General features: G+C 38.1%; 1 protein-coding gene across 2 annotated transcripts in view; it reads left to right on the forward strand.

Annotated features, from left to right (window-relative positions):
- The window catches only part of COL8A1 (collagen type VIII alpha 1 chain), a 180,561-nt gene that overhangs the window by 97,378 nt on the left and 66,968 nt on the right, over positions 1 to 16,215 (forward strand). For both annotated transcript variants that reach the window (XM_079767134.1, XM_079767133.1), the window contains exon 2: positions 15,461 to 15,560. The gene's annotated coding sequence lies outside the window, so the exon portion shown is untranslated. The remainder of the gene's footprint in view (positions 1 to 15,460; positions 15,561 to 16,215) is intronic.

Genomic DNA, 16,215 nt, shown 5'->3' on the forward strand with positions numbered 1-16,215 from the left:
TTGACTAATGAGTTTGCTGACCACTGCCCTAACCCCAAAACCAGATAAATACACCACAAAAAAAAAAAGAGAACTACAGGCCAATATCCTTGATGAACTTAGATGCTAAAATCCTCAACAAAATTCTAGCAAATTGAAATCAGCATTACATTAGAAAGATCATACACCATGACCACGTGGGATTTATTCCGGGGATGCAAGGATGGTACAATATCTGCAAATCAATAAATGTGATACATCACACAAACAAACTGAGAAACAAAAATCACATAATCATATCAATCGATGCGGAAAAAGCATTTGACAAAATGCAACACACTTTATTGATAAAAACTCTCAGCAAAGTGGGAATAGAGGGATCATACCTCAACAGAATAAAAGCCTTATATGACAAACCTACAGCCAACATCATACTCAATGGGCAAAAACTAAACTCATTTCCCCTAAGAACAAGAACCAGACAGGGATGCCCACTTTCACCACTCCTGTTCGGTATAGTACTGGAAGTTCTAGCCATAGCGATCAGACAAGAAGAAGAAATAAAAGGCATCCAAATTGGAAAAGAAGAAGTAACACTGTCCTTATTCGCAGATGACATGATACTATACATAGAAAACCCCAAAGACTTCATCCAAAAACTACTAGACCTAATGAATGAATTTGGCAATATAGCAGGATACAAAATTAACACCCAAAAATCTATGGCCTTTTTATACACCAATAATGAACTCACAGAAAGAGAAACGAAAAAAACAATGCCATTTACCATTGCACCAAAAATATTAAGAAACCTAGGAATAAACTTAACTAAGTACGTAAAAGATCTGTACTGGGAAAACTTCATGACATTGAAAAAGGAAATAGAGGAAGACATAAACAAATGGAAAACCATACCATGTTCATGGATTGGTAGAATAAACATCATTACAATATCCATACTACCCAAAGCAATCTACAGATTTAATGCAATCCCCATTAAAATACCAATGGCATATTTCAAAGATCTAAAACAAACTCTCCAAAAATTCATCTGGAATAAAAAAAGATCCCAAATAGCCACAGCAATCCTGAGTAAGAAGAACAAAGTTGGAGAGATCACATTACCAGATATCAAGCTATATAACCAAGCCACAGTCCTCAAAACTGCCTGATACTGGCACAAGAACAGACATATAGACCAGTGGAACAAAACAGAGAACCCAGAAATCGACCCAAGCCATTATGCTCAATTAATATTTGACAAAGGAGGCAAGAGAATACAATGGAGTCAAGACAGTCTCTTTAATAAAGGGTGCTTGGAAATTTGGACAGATACATGCAAAAAAAATGAAACCAGATACCAACTTACACCATACACAAAAACAAACTCAAAATGGCTAAAAGGACTGGAATGTAAGACGGGAAACCATAAAAATCCTACAAGACACCATTGGCAGCAAAATAGCAGACATATGTCGTAGCAATATCTTTACAGACACAGCTCCTAGGGCAATGGAGACTAAGGAGAAAATAAACAAATGGGACTACATCAAAATAAAAAGCTTCTACACAGCAAAAGAAACCATCAACAAAACAACAAGAAAGCCCACTGCATGGGAGAACATATTTGCCAATGATATTTCAGATAAGGGTTTAATATCCAAAATTGACAGAGAACTCATACAACTTAACAAAAGGAATATAAATGATCCAATCAAAAAATGGTCAAAGGATCTAAATAGACACTTTCGAAAGAGGACATACAGAAGGCCAGAGACATATGAAAACATGCTCCAAGTCACTAATCATCCAAGGGATGAAAATCAAAACAATAATGAGATATTATCTCACACCTGTCAGAATGGCTATCATCAACAAATTAACAAAAGACAAGTGCTGGCGAAGATGTGGAGAAAAAGGAACGCTCTTGTACTGCTACTGGTGCAGCCACTGTGGAAGACAGTATCGAGTTTCCTCAAAAAGTTAAAAATGGAACTCCTATTTGACCCAGTAATCCCACTTCTAGGACTATATTCCAAAAAAAACAGAAACACCAATCAGAAATGATATATGCACCCCTATGTTCATGGCAGCACACTTTACCATAGCTAAGATTTAGAAACAGCCTAAGTGCCCATCAGCAGATGAGTGGATTAAAAAACTGGTACGTCTACACAATGGAATACTATGCCGCTATAAGAAAGATGGAACTTTTACCATTTGCAACAACATGGATGAAACTGGAGAGCGTTATGTTAAGTGAAATAAGCCAGTTGGAGAAAGATAAATATCACATGATCTCACTCATATGTGGGATATAATGATCAACATTATTTGATGAACAAGAATAGATCGATCTAGAGGCAAATGGTAGGGGAGGGGGGTTAGAGATCAACCAAAGGACTTGTATGCATGCATATTAGCATAACCAATGGACACAGACACTAGGGCAGTGGGGGCTTGCCAGGGGTGGGAATGGCTGGGGAGGGGGTCAATTGGGGAAAAAGGAGACATATGTAAAACTTTAGACAATAAAAAATAATATAAAAAACATAAATAAATAAATTCCAACATTCTTTTAGATTATTATGACCTAATAAATAAGATCTGGTTGGAACTAGAGAGATGGAACATATTGACATGTCAATGTTTATGGAATGAACCTCATGTAATCAATTGTAAAAACTCACAAGTTTAAGGGATCTTAGTAGATTATCTTAGGAAAAAGCCAGAATTCAAAGTTTAAAAAAAATTTTTTTTAAATATATATATATATGGAGTCTGAACTAGAAGTCCTATGTGTCCAGGAAAGAAGGCTGAGGTGTGCTGAAGGTAGTACTCTCCTCTCTAATGAGGGAAGAAGAGGAAATTAATTTAAATTGCCACCAAAGGAATTTAAGTTAGATGAAAAGAGATTATTGGCAGCAAAGGTTTTATAAACCCTGGAAAAGATTCCTGAGGCAGTCTTCAAATTCCCTATCTGGATATGTTTAAGAGAAGAGAGATACCTATCAGCCCAGAATGGTTGAGGTAGAGATATGCCTGGCAAGAAATGGGGAAGGAAGGAAGGAAGGAAGGAAGGAAGGAAGGAAGGAAGGAAGGAAGGAAGGAAGGAAGGAAGGAAGGAAGGAAGGAAGGAAGGAAGGAAGGAAAGAAGGAAGGAAGGAAGGAAGGAAGGACGAGAGAGAGAGAGAGAGAGAGAGAGAGAGAGAGAGAGAGAGAGAGAGAGAGTCTCACCCAAAGTAATCATTTCCTTGGAAAATCAAGTGTCATGTGCTAGTTGGTTATAAATGGAATGTACAGTTATAATACATTCTGGTTTTCATTTTCTTTTTAGCCTGGTTTCCAGTGAAAAGAAGGCTTATGAAATCTCCCTGGCAGGCTATGCCCTGATTAATATATTTTTATTTTTTCTTCTTTAAACTGGTTATAACTTAATCTCTTAGACGAACCTAAACTTTAGTAACAATACATGTGCCCTCAGAGGAGATATGTGAAAGTAGAAATGCTGTCCTCATTTCAAAGGAAAACTTTTTCCTCCTAATTTAAATAAGCAGGATGATTCCACCACTACTATCAATCTCTCCTTCCCTACCTTCACACAGATACCAGCAGGTTCTCTGCAACTTGCAGAACGTCCCCTCATTTACAGCACACAAACAACACTTGCACTCACAGTTTATACCAAAACTCTCTAATTTGTTGTACTTCTCTGTTTATACAGCTGTGCATCTCTTTGCCCCACTGTGTTCACATCTGTCTGGTTTTTATTGTGAGCTCCAGGGGGCGAAGAAGGGAATCTGTTTAATATGCTATGCACAGTATTGTGCATGCCAACTCAGGTGGGCACCACTTGACCATTCTTTTTTTTTTTTTATAAGAAACAATCATTTTATTTTATTTATTTACTAGAGGCCCAGTGCATGAAAATTCATGCACTAGAGGGGGGGTCCCTCAGCTCAGCCTGCCCCCTCTCACAGTCCAGGAGCCCTCAGGAGTGGGAGGCAACCCGGCAATCAGGGGAGGGTGACGCCCCCATCACATCTCTGCTGCTGCCACTGCCGGTAGCGCAAGCCTCAGCCGGACCTGGTTACCTGAGCCTCAGGCATCCCTGGGCAGCTGGGCAGCCATCATCCGAGACTTGCCTGCACCTTGGGCCAGCCCTGGGTGGCTGGGCAGCCACCATCTGAGGCTTGCCTATGCCTCTGGCATCAGCTGGGCAGCTGCCATCTGAGGCTTGCCTGTGCCTCGGGCTGGTCCTGGGTGGCTGGGGGACTGAGGGGACTGGGCGCCGCCGTCTTGTGGCTGTGAGCGCTGCCATCTTTGAAGGTGTGGCAGTCAATTAGTATATTCCCTCCTTATTGGCTGTGAGCACTGCCATCTTTGTGAGGGTGTGACAGCAATTAGCATATTCCCTCTTTATTAGATAGGATTTTTTGGTTTATCCTCACCCAAGGATATTTTTCCCATTGATATTTAGTTAGTTAGTTAGTTAGTTAGTTAGTTAGTTGGTTATTTTTAATTCCTTATTGTTGCAAGTTTTACATGTGTCTTCTTTTTCCCCATTGACCTTCCCCACTCACTCCCAACCCCAGCACATGCTCCCACCCACATGACCTTTCTTGACAGTAATGGTCATGAATGCTCAAAAAAACCCTCTGTGGATTAATCAAAGCTGGAAAGAAGGCTCAGGTTATAGAGTATGTGTCATCCCATGGTCCTCCTATTGCCACACACCAAAGCCATAATGGGTGTCAGAGACCATCAGAAAAGGTCCAAACAACAACTAGAAAATCTAGTAAACCAGGGCCTGAAATGCACGGAAAACAAGACTGCACTTATTTGGGAGCTTGTCCTCCACAGCGACCCTCCTTTTTCTCTTGTGTAAGTGCAATCTTGCGGGGGTTCTCAGCTCAGAGCATTATGCGTCAGTACCCATTGCCATAAGAGGTTGTTATATTTCAGACACTCCATGGAAGACTATGATGTTCACACTATCTTGACTTTCTTATTTCTTTATGTTTATGGAAGAAACAAAAATCATCTTCATCAAAATTAATATTTCTTCCTTCCCACCAATCCCCACACATTCCCCCCTCAAACATTCCTTTACACCAGTGGTCGGCAAACTCATTAGTTAACAGAGCCAAATATCAACAGTACAATGATTGAAATTTCTTTTGAGAGCCAAATTTTTTTAACTTAAACTTCTTCTAATGCCACTTCTTCAAAATAGACTCGCCCAGGCCGTGGTATTTTGTGGAAGAGCTACACTCAAGAGGCCAAAGAGCCGCATGTGGTTTGCAAGCTGCAGTTTGCCGACTATGACTTTACACAATCTTCCTGACCCAAGAAGTCAAAAGGATCCACATTTCTTGGTCTGCTTAAAATTTTCCATGTCTGTTCATCCTTCAGTCTTCAAAGTTACATCAAAGGACAAAGTGATTGATGAAAACCCTTCCCTCAGGAAAAGCACAGGAAATAGCATTCTGTTTAATTCAACAAATATTCACCAATTAAGAGTCTCTCACTGTGTGCTGGGGAAACAGAGGGGAGCAAAACATAGGTGTATTTTCAAAATGTGTGTGTGTATGTGTGTGTGATTAGTTAATTTAAAGTATTATTAAACCATTAAATGTAAGAAGATTGACTTATTGTAGGATTGTGGTGGAGATTAAATGATATCCTATATAATAAAAGCCTAATATGCTAAGTGTCCAGTTGTCTGGTCGGCCATTCAACTAATCAAAGTGTAATATGCTAATGATATGCTAAGGCCGCTCAACCACTTGCTATGATGTGCACTGACCACCAAGGGGCAGGTAGTCGACTGGTTGACCCGTCGCTATGATGTGCACTGACCACCAGGGGGCAGACGCTCGACCAGTAGGTTAGCTTGCTTCTGGGGTCTGGCTGATCAGGACTGAGTGAGATGGGCTGGACATGACCTGGAGCCCTCCCGTAGTCCCTACCCAGCTGGCCAACCTCTCATGTCCCTCCCCGGCCTTTATTGTGCACGGGTGGGGTCCCTCAGCTTGGCCTGTGCCCTCTTGCAATCCGGGACCCCTCAGGGGATGTCAGAGAGCTGGTTTCAGCCCCATGGTGGAATGACTGGTTGCTATGACATGCACTGATCACCAGGGTGCAGATGCTCAATGCAGGAGCTGCCCCCTGATGGTCAGTGCGCTCTGACAGGGTTCACGGCTGGCGAGCGCAGCGGCACTTGAAGGAGCCTCTCCCACCTCCACAGCAGTGCTAAGGACGTCAGACTGCTGGCTTAGGCCCGCTCTCCCCATGGTGTGGGCCTAACCCATCAGTTGGACATCCCTCAAAGGCTCCCAGACTGTGAGAGGGCACAGGCTGGGCTGAGGGACCTCCCCCCCCCAAGTGCACAAATTTCGTGCACTGGGCCTCTAGTAATATATATTATTTAATATACTAAGCACAGAGCCTGCCATGTAAGATATCCCCAATAACTATGGCTTAATTTAGAACAATATTTTTTTGAGAGGGCTTTCTCTGGAAATCAAATTTGACCTTGAATTATGGGCAGTATAGTTTGTTATGGACATAGGAGGAACTATCACATTCAAGAAAAGAAAAAAGCTATCATCTAGAACATATTTTTCTAGCAAAAATGGAACTCGGCCTTGTCCTGTGTCCCAAGAGAGTCTGGTTCACATCCTGCTCTTCCTATGAAGGTTTTGAAGTGTTTCAGAACCTTGGTTATGTCCCAAACACACACAACATATTTTTTTTTTCCTGCTTCTCCTACCATGGTCCTCACATTTGTTTCACAAGTGACTACAGCAATGCACTTGAAGTTTTATACATTTATTTCAAAGGGACATAAAATGATTATCTCCATGCTTCATTTTATTAGTTAGCTGTTACTGAATCAGTATCATCAAAATTTAATCTACAGCAAGAATAAATTAACTTTTAACTAGAAGTAAAACTAAGTCAAATTTTACTCACCCAAAGCATTTTTTTAAAACTTGCTCAAAACAAATTGCTTCACAAGTCATCTTAGATAAGGTATAATGTTTAATTAATTAATTAATTAACTGTATGGATGACTATATGAATAAATTATAATGCAAAAGACAAGATTGAACAAGGATATCATAATATACTTACCTAAACAAAGAAATCCCTTACTTTGCACATTTTAGTTCAACTTAATCATGGCTCTATAATGCCAAATATCTAGATAACAGAAAGGAGACTTCATATTAGATTCTCCTTGAATATTTGCCTTACAAAAACATGGTCTTAGTCTATTTCCTAAATTCTTATAGGAGATCTCTGACCACACCTGGAATCACCATTAGATTCTCAATATTTTATCCTGTCTGAAGATTCATCCAATGGTTTCATTTAAAAAGGATTATAATTTAACCTTCTATATTTTCTTAGCAAGGATAAGGGCCTTCTGGAAAACATATGCTATATTTCTATCTATTGCAAAATATCAGAAGGATGCACCTGAAATAAAAATCTCATAGACTATTTCCTGTCAAATATCACCACTTAAGTTGTATTGTAAGGGCCTAATTTTATATTCCAATCAGTAAAGCTATTGCTCTCCAGTTCTGTGAACTAAAGTCACTATTTCTCAAATTTATTCACATATTAAAGTGTTGATTAATTTCTTACTCCCACCTTTCTTATTCCAAACTAGTAGAATCCAAACATTTCAGATTTACTTTAAATATTCAGATATTTTCAGTCCTTTTACTACCAGATCTTTTAGACTTAGCTTCTCTGAACTTTGTGACCATTGAATATTATCATGAAACCAGAACATGGGTTTTATAAATAAAGGAAAATTAATGTTTATCTAACCAAAATGTACTGAAAAGAAGACCAATGACCCAGCAATCCAGACCTCCAGTGGTGGCTTAGTACAACCTTACATTTTTTTCCTCCTTATTCTAATTTTTCAGGATTTAGTTGTTAGTTCAGAATTGATCCTGTTTTCATAGAACTGGAATTCTCCATCCTAGAATTTTATCTGAGACTCTGCAACCTTAAGTTTTTGCAAAGATCAGCTGAAGGATTCAGAAGTTCCTTCGGATGAGTGGAAAAGGGAAAATGGGCCCTCCCACCCCTTCCCCCAGCTCTCTGAACATTATTAAGCTGCAATGAAACCAAATCAGATACATTTCTCCAAAGGACAGTAAGAACAGTTTCCAGGAACCTCAAGGTGCCTCACCCAATTGTCTTTCCTAAGTCCTGGCATTTCTAAACAGCCCAGATGCACAGATCCTATGGAAATCTTGTGCCAAATTTAATAGCATTGTTAATTAGTGAATACTTGTGCTCCAGACAATGTCCATGAATCAGTAAAGTAAAAGATAGTGTCCCTTGAAAACCTGAGGATAATGTCAATGGGGTAAGAATAAGCAGTTCTTTTGTTTTTCAACCTTGTGTGAAGGAATGGAGTCTGGCTTCTCATTGCCTTAACTCATTTGTACATGGTTGTGAAAATTAGATGAGACTACACAGATTACACACTTAGCAAGGAGACTGGTCCAAAGGATATCTTTCATAGATGTGTATTTCCTTACCCTTCAAGAATCAGAAGAGTGTGGCCAGCCTGTTTTGCAGAGAAAATTCAAAACTAGTGGGTCTAGACTATGTTGAAATACACATCAAAACTTGTGCCTGAGTGTCTGAATGTTATAAAATTTCTGAAATAGTATGGTATGTCTATAAATAGCAATTCAGATTTTTCTCATGGATTTTATAGAAATAGTTTTCATTACTGTAGAATCTTATGATCATACCAGGCCATTGAAACCCAACCACTAAGGTTCCTGTATCTCAGAGTAAATGACACTAAAAGGAACAATTTTGTTTTGCTTCTCTCATATTTTTATTGAGATATAATTGACATATAACATTATACTAGTTTTAGGTATATAACATAATGAATCAATATTTGTGTATATGTATACAAAGTGATCACCACAATAAGTCCAGTTAACATACATCATTAAACATAGTTTAAAAAATTTTCTTGTGATGAGAACTTTTAAGATCTCGTAGCAACTTTCAAATATATAATACAGAATTATTAACTATAGTCACCATGCTATACATTACAAAGAGGAACTGTTTTAACTCCCATCCACCCAATAGGGTAATTAAGGAAACTCCTCATTCTAGAGGCTTTTATTAAGCCAGCCTCAAAAAATGAAACCCTGCTTTCAACACTTTCAGTGCTGAAAGGGGAGTCTAATTTCTTATCCAGTAAATAAATCACATGTTTGACAGGAGTAAAAATATTGATGGGAGGTGCACATTCTTCATTTCAAAGAAAGGAGCCTGTTGAGTGGTAGTATAGTTTTGAAAGTATCTGATTTGACAGAGGAGCTCTCATCACACTTCTGAAATAATTTTATGCTGCTGTGATTTTGTTTGTGGATTTTTCATTATTCAAAATTGAAGCAACGTACTTATCTCGAATCAGAACCACCAAAGCTTTTCAAAATGCCCTTATAATTCACAATTTCTGGTTTTTTAAATGATGTCAAATGCTGTCTTTTTCTGAACTGCTAAATTCTGTGTTTCAGAAGTACAAAAAGTATTTGCAAGGCATCCAGTAAATATTTACAGAACACCTACCATGAGCCAATCCTAGTTCTGGTTGTAAGGAATGTTCCAATAAACAAGACAAGTCCCCTGCTCTCAAGGAGGGATGGGGAGAGAGGAAGGGTTGGTGGAAGAAGACTATATTAACAAAAGGGTAATATGCTAATTAGACCAGATAGACCAGACATCTTCTGGACGTCCTTCCGGACAAAGCCACAGTGGCGGGGGCCGAGGCAGAACAGTTAGAGGTGATCAGGCCTCCAGGGGAGGGCAGTTAGGGATGATCAGGCAGGCAGGCAGAGGCAGTTAGGGGCGATCAGGCAGCCCACAGGGATCGGGCCTAAACCAGCAGTCGGACATCCCTTGAGGGGTCCCAGATTGAAGAGGGTGCAGGCCGAGCTGAGGGCCCCCCCCCTCCGTGCACAAATTTCATACACTGGGCCTCTAGTAAATGAATAAAAGGTGTCATTAAATAAGAAAAATATAACTATGTCTATGGAATTAAAGATAATTAGAGATACATGAAAATGAGTAGTTGACTTTAGATTGGATAGTCAAGAAAAACCTCTCTGAAGAAGTGACATTCAAGTTGAGATTTAAATGGTGAAGGGCCCAACAGTGTCTGGAGGAAGAGAATTACAGGCAGAAGAATAACAAAGGCCTGAAAGTGGGGACCAGCATGATGTTTTTCATAAGGAGAAGGCCAGTATGGCTAGAGAATAGAGGGCAAGGGGAAAAGGGGACAAAATTGTAGGCAAAGTGGAATTATATGAGGCATGGAAGAAAAAAAAAAGTTTAGTTTTGTTATAAGTGCTATGGGGAGCTATTGGATGAGAAGAGTGGGGGCTGGGAGAATCTTAGGCATGAGAATGGCATGACTTGATTTACTTTTTCAAAGTTGACCACATCTGCAGATGGAAACTGGGGCAAGAATAGATGCACTTTTTATGGATTTAGAACTATTGAAGAATTGTAAGCAAGAACTTGACTCACTTATTTTTGTTTTTAATATCTCTGACTATGGTGTGGAGACTCCAATGTGGTGTAAAGAGGTATATATAAAGAGCCAGAGTAGAAGAACCTTTAGTGAATTTGGCAAGGGTTGTAAATTTGAATATGGAGCTCAGATGGTATCCTTGGATAGTAAGAAAAGAGATAATACTTATTGATGAACTATTATGCTTTTTCATAAATATAACCTCATTTAATTATCACTACACCCAATGGAATAGGTGTTTAGCCCCATTTTCTTAAAACTGAAACTCAGAAAGATAAATCAAATTTGCAAATATCCAGCAAAAGTAAGTGGCAAACCCAGGAGTCAGAGCCTGGTCTGTGTGACCATGAAGTCCCAGTTTTTCTATGCTACTGTTGTGTAACTCAGGTCAGGATTAGCAAATAACACATCTTTAAATTTTTAATCTATAATAAAATAATATTCAGTAATGTAAAATACATAATTTATTTAACTTTTTTTAAATTCTCACTTGAGGATATTTTTCCATTGATTTTTAGATAGAGTGGAAGGGGGGAGGGGGGAAGAGAGAGAGAGAGAGAGAGAGAGAGAGAGAGAGAGAAGAGAGAGAGAGAGAGAGAGAGAGAGAGAGAGAGAGAGAGAGAAAGAAACATTGGGAACATCAATGTGAGAGAGACACATTCATTGGTTGCCTCCTGTACATGCCCCGACCAGGGCCAGAGATCAAACCTACAACCCAGGTACGTGCCCTTGATTGAGAATCAAACCCTTGTCATTTCAGTGCACGGACTGATGCTCTAACCACTGAGTAATAACAACCAGGGCTATTTAACTTTATTGATGGACATTTAGACTTCTATATTTTTGCTCCTAGAATTAGAACTGTAATAAACATTTTATATTTTCCCTCATTTCTGATTACTTCTTACCTAAAATCCTAAATTCCTAGCAAAGTCAAATATATATTTTAAAAGCTCTGGATATACAAAAAGTTTGTGCCATTTATACTCTCACTTAATCCAAACCAACATTAAATATTATTTTTGTCTTTGCCAATTTGATAACCAAAATTTTAACCCCATGTTTAATTCACATTTTCTTTACTTCCTAATGAGATTGAACTTTTTTTTACATATTCACCTTTTGTTTTTCTTTTGTGAATTATATGTTCATTTAATTGCCAATTTTCCTATATAGTATTACTAGTTTGTTCTTGGTGTTTGTAGGATCTCTTTATATAGGAAGGATACGAAGACTTCCTTTGTCCATTTTGGCAAATGACCTCCCAGAGTGTCTTTTATATTCAATTTCTAAATTTTTTATTGTGAAAATATCCAACATACAAGAGGGTATGCTCCAGTTTTCTATTGCTGCATAGCAACTCACATCAATATTTAGTGGCTTAAAGCAACAAACATCTTATTTTATCTCATAGTTGTGTGGGTGTTGGCTGAGATTTTCCTGCTCTCACGGATTAGTCACCTGGCAGATTGGCTGATCTAAAGGGCCCCAAATGGCTTTACTCAAGTGTAGTGCCTGGCAGAGATAGAAGGAAGGCTGGCTCTTTGGCATCGCCAACGGGAGCACCTACATGGTGTCTGCACGATGGTCTCAGGGGATTCAGACCTCTTACCTGGAAGCTTGGGGCTCGAAAGGACAGTGTGCCAGCACATCAGGCAACACCTTTGTGGCCTTTTATGGCCCAGCACCAGACGCTACATAGTACCCACCTCTACTGTGTTCTGTTGGTCAAAGCGGTCACAAGGCCTCCCAGATTCAATGGGGGGAATATCGAGGAGGGTCAAAGAATTTGTGGGCATGTTTTAAAACCTCCATAGGATATATATTTTTTAAAAGAATAAAGCAAACTCTCCTTCACCTTTTAACTTTATTTATAATATTTTATCTGCAATTGGCTCTAAATTATTTATATAAATAAATGTATTTCTTTTTCCCCTCTACCTTCTTCCATTGCTTTGTAGTTAGTTTTTTAAAATTATTTTTTCAAAGTGTCTGTCTAGAAAATTAGGGACATTATCAATTAATATATTTGGAGACAAGACTTAATGGCCTTTAAACACTTTAAGTACTATGTACTATTGTTTCATTAATTTAGTTTAATTTTTAATCCTTTTCATCCTTAAATTTTCATCAGTGACACATTTGAAAATTCATCTAAAATGCAGATTGAATCATACATTTAATTGTGCATTTTTTCTGTGAAGAAAAAAAAGAAATTGGACTAAATAGTTCTTGCTCAGTATTTTGCCACATTCTGGCTCTTTCTTCCAACATGAACTGAAATACAATAAGCTACATATTTCCTGTATAGCTAATAGTTCCCTTCAGGTCTTGCAATGGTGCTTGAAAATTGAGTCATTTGATTCATTTCATGAGCGGTGATTGTAGCACTCTTTCTTACGATGTTTTGAATGGCAAAGTAAAAAAATGTGTCATCACATAACAGCAAGAAAAGTCTTTTAGTTGGTAATTATTTTAAAGGACATTCTTCTGGCTCATAGAGAGGAAAGAATCCCTTATAAAAATATGTGGTAAACACTCAAATGCTAAACAATGATGCTCATCCCATGTTCTAAAAATGGTAATTGGGGGGTTTTAGTCGTTTTCTCTGCTTCCAGCATTGCATTTCAGAAACTGCTTTCTTCATCTATCTGGGTGCGGAACTGTGAAAGCTGTGCAGAGAGAAGTAAATTGAGTAAAATGTGACACACGCCTAATAGTGATCCTCAGTGTTTCTATGTATCCTGTGTATCTTTCTCCTGCTTTATTTTCACCATATCCAAGGGAAAAAAATAAATTTTGGAAGAAGAAGATATTGGAAAAATATTATTATCTAGTGCAATTAATCATCATCAGTCCAGGAGCTGTATCTATTTTTCCCCCAATATTTTATCTCCAACACTAAGCATTGTGCCTTATACATAGTAGTCCTCAATGAATATTTATTGAAAAATTATTTGGAGAGAGGTGCCAAAGTATTTTTCAGCCTGGTCCTGCTATCCAGTCTGAATCTGGAATTTCTTTTTCATGGAGGCAGCTATGTTCATGAAGTATCTCTTTCATATCTGTCTCTATTACCTGGCAGTCATACCTTAGCAGAAGTGGGCTGGAAAAGTCAAGACCTTCAGTTCATTTAATGTCACTGAACTATAGTACTAGAGATAATTTGAGATCGCATGGCCTTCCAGAGGCAAAATGTTTTCAAATCACCTATGAGCAACACAACTTTATTTATACCTGAATATGCACAAGTTTAGCCCAAGTTCAGAACGCGGCTATTTCCACCCTTCAGGCTTGTGCACACGTTGTGAGGACTCCCAACGAAAGGCCACATACCAGAGCCTGGACCTTGTGTTTTGGGGACACTCATGTCTTGTAGACATTCAGCAACTAAAAACACTCAAATATTTCCTTTTTTCATGTTGAATACCGAATACAGATAAACTCTTAGAACTACAATTTCCAATAAGGTAGCCACTAGCCACTAGCCACAGTGGTTGTTTCAATTCAAATTAATTAAAATTAAAAAGAACTAAAACTTCAGCTCCACATTTGTACTAGTCACATTTCAAGCGCTCAGTAGCCACATGTGACTAGTGCCTACCATGTTGAACAGTACAGATATAGAACATTTTCATTGTCACAGGAAGTTTTATTGGCTAGTACTGCTCTAGAATAGATCACTTATAACATATTGCAGAAATTCTAAGTTGGATACCCAATTCTGCAATTATTTCCTAATCAATCAATCTTAGTTTTCAAATATTTTTGTTTATCTGAATGTCTGAAGTTGTTCCTATTTAAAATCCATTTTTAACAACAAATGTAGGTAATATTTCCTAAACACGTCTCTATGAACTGTAACAAAACAAAATGAAGTATGTATTATCCAAAACACAGAGTTAAATTTCTGAAACTCAGTTTAAGTGGGAATAAGTCCAATATGACTTGTAAAAAGTCTAAATTATAGATAATTCATAAAGTGTCTTCAACTAAATTACACAAAAAGCTCACACAAAAACCTATAAGTGTTGCCAAATTAAAGCCCTATCAGACCTGATTTGATAAATAACTAAGAATAATTTCTAGCTCAAATACTGTTGTATACAGACAGATGGAAAATGTGTTGCTGGAAAAGCTCACTTTTCTAAAATAAACCTAACTTTTCTCCCAGAGGTATAACTTCCTCAGAAATTTGTTTCCTCTTTAACAAATGCCCAAATCCTTTCTAAATTATCTCAACTCTGTATTAATGGGAGTTATTTTAGTGAGAACTTAGCACATAATATAACCATGAAAGGCAATAAAGATATACAATAAATCATTTATTTGGACAGAAACTATATATAGTATATGTGTAAAAATAAATAAGTATACATTTGCACATATTACAACAACAAAAAAATTCTCTCTCCTAAACAGCAAATATCCCTAATATCTCCTACATGTGCTTTTAAATTTTGGCAAATAATAGCATTTTCTACTTCAATGTGTATTTATAAATTCCTATTATGTAATTTCTCCTATGATCCAAAAACAATACACTTTGATAATTCAGCTTCTTGTTGTCTTTCCAATTTAGTAAAAGCAGTGATTTTCAACCTTTTTCATCTCATAGCACATATAAACTAATTAATAAAATTCTGCAGCACACCAAAAAATATATTTTTTGCCCATCTGACACAAAAAAAATAGACATAATTTTGATTCATTCACACCAGATGGCTATTGTTGTGTTGGCCGTTGTCATTTACTTATTTAACAATCTAAAGGAAAAGAGGTCAGTACTCTGACTAAATAGTCAGGTATTGCATGTTTTAAAAATTCTTGCAGGCACACTGGCTGGAAATCTCTGAGTAAAAGTATCCTGTTTTTCTCTTTCAGACACTGTTCTGGAAGCGGAGCAGAAACCAGGCCCCGGCGTGCCACAGGAAGGCGCAGGCAAGGACGCTGGTCCTGATTCCGCAGGCAGCCAGGTCTAAATGTAAGTGCCAGAAGCGATGGAAGGCAGCGCAGTGGCCTGGCCGCTGGTGGTGCACAGGGAAAGTTGCGGGGTGGGGAGAGGAGTTGGAAGACTCTTGGATATCCAGCCTGCCTGCCTGTCCTATCTCCTATCCCCACCTCCACTGCTGCAAAAGCCTTTAGACTATCTATCTTTACTAATGCCAGGTTTTTAAATCCCTGACGGTAAAATACATGTGCAGAGTGTGATTCTAGCTGGTTTTTTTAAGTCCAGGCATGTTGAATAGAGTCTTAAAATAATCATTTCCATAGGCCCTGACTAGGTTATCCAAGTGTTCACCAGATGCTAGCAGCTAGATTTTGCAGATGAAAATTGCTAACTTGAGCTGCTTTTCATGATTCAGCAGAGGGTTTCAAGTCATAGAAGATCTGGAGATTTGTAAAATAAATAATTCCCCCGTGCAAATGGAAAAATTAAAATAATCTTATCATCTCCCAGTCATATCTGTATGTGCTTTTTGGACAATTATCAAATTTCTCTTAATTGGCCCAATTTTTTTTCTGGCTGATATTTTATAGTTTTAAGTAATGAGTTGTAATGAAGAAATGATTCCTTTCAGATGACTGAAGTGGCATGTACTAAATTTTCCTAAGACAATCTAGCAAATATGAAACAG

The sequence above is a fragment of the Cnephaeus nilssonii genome, assembly GCF_951640355.1.
Source record: "Cnephaeus nilssonii genome assembly, chromosome: 3".
In the NCBI taxonomy this organism is placed as follows: Eukaryota; Metazoa; Chordata; class Mammalia; order Chiroptera; family Vespertilionidae; genus Cnephaeus; species Cnephaeus nilssonii.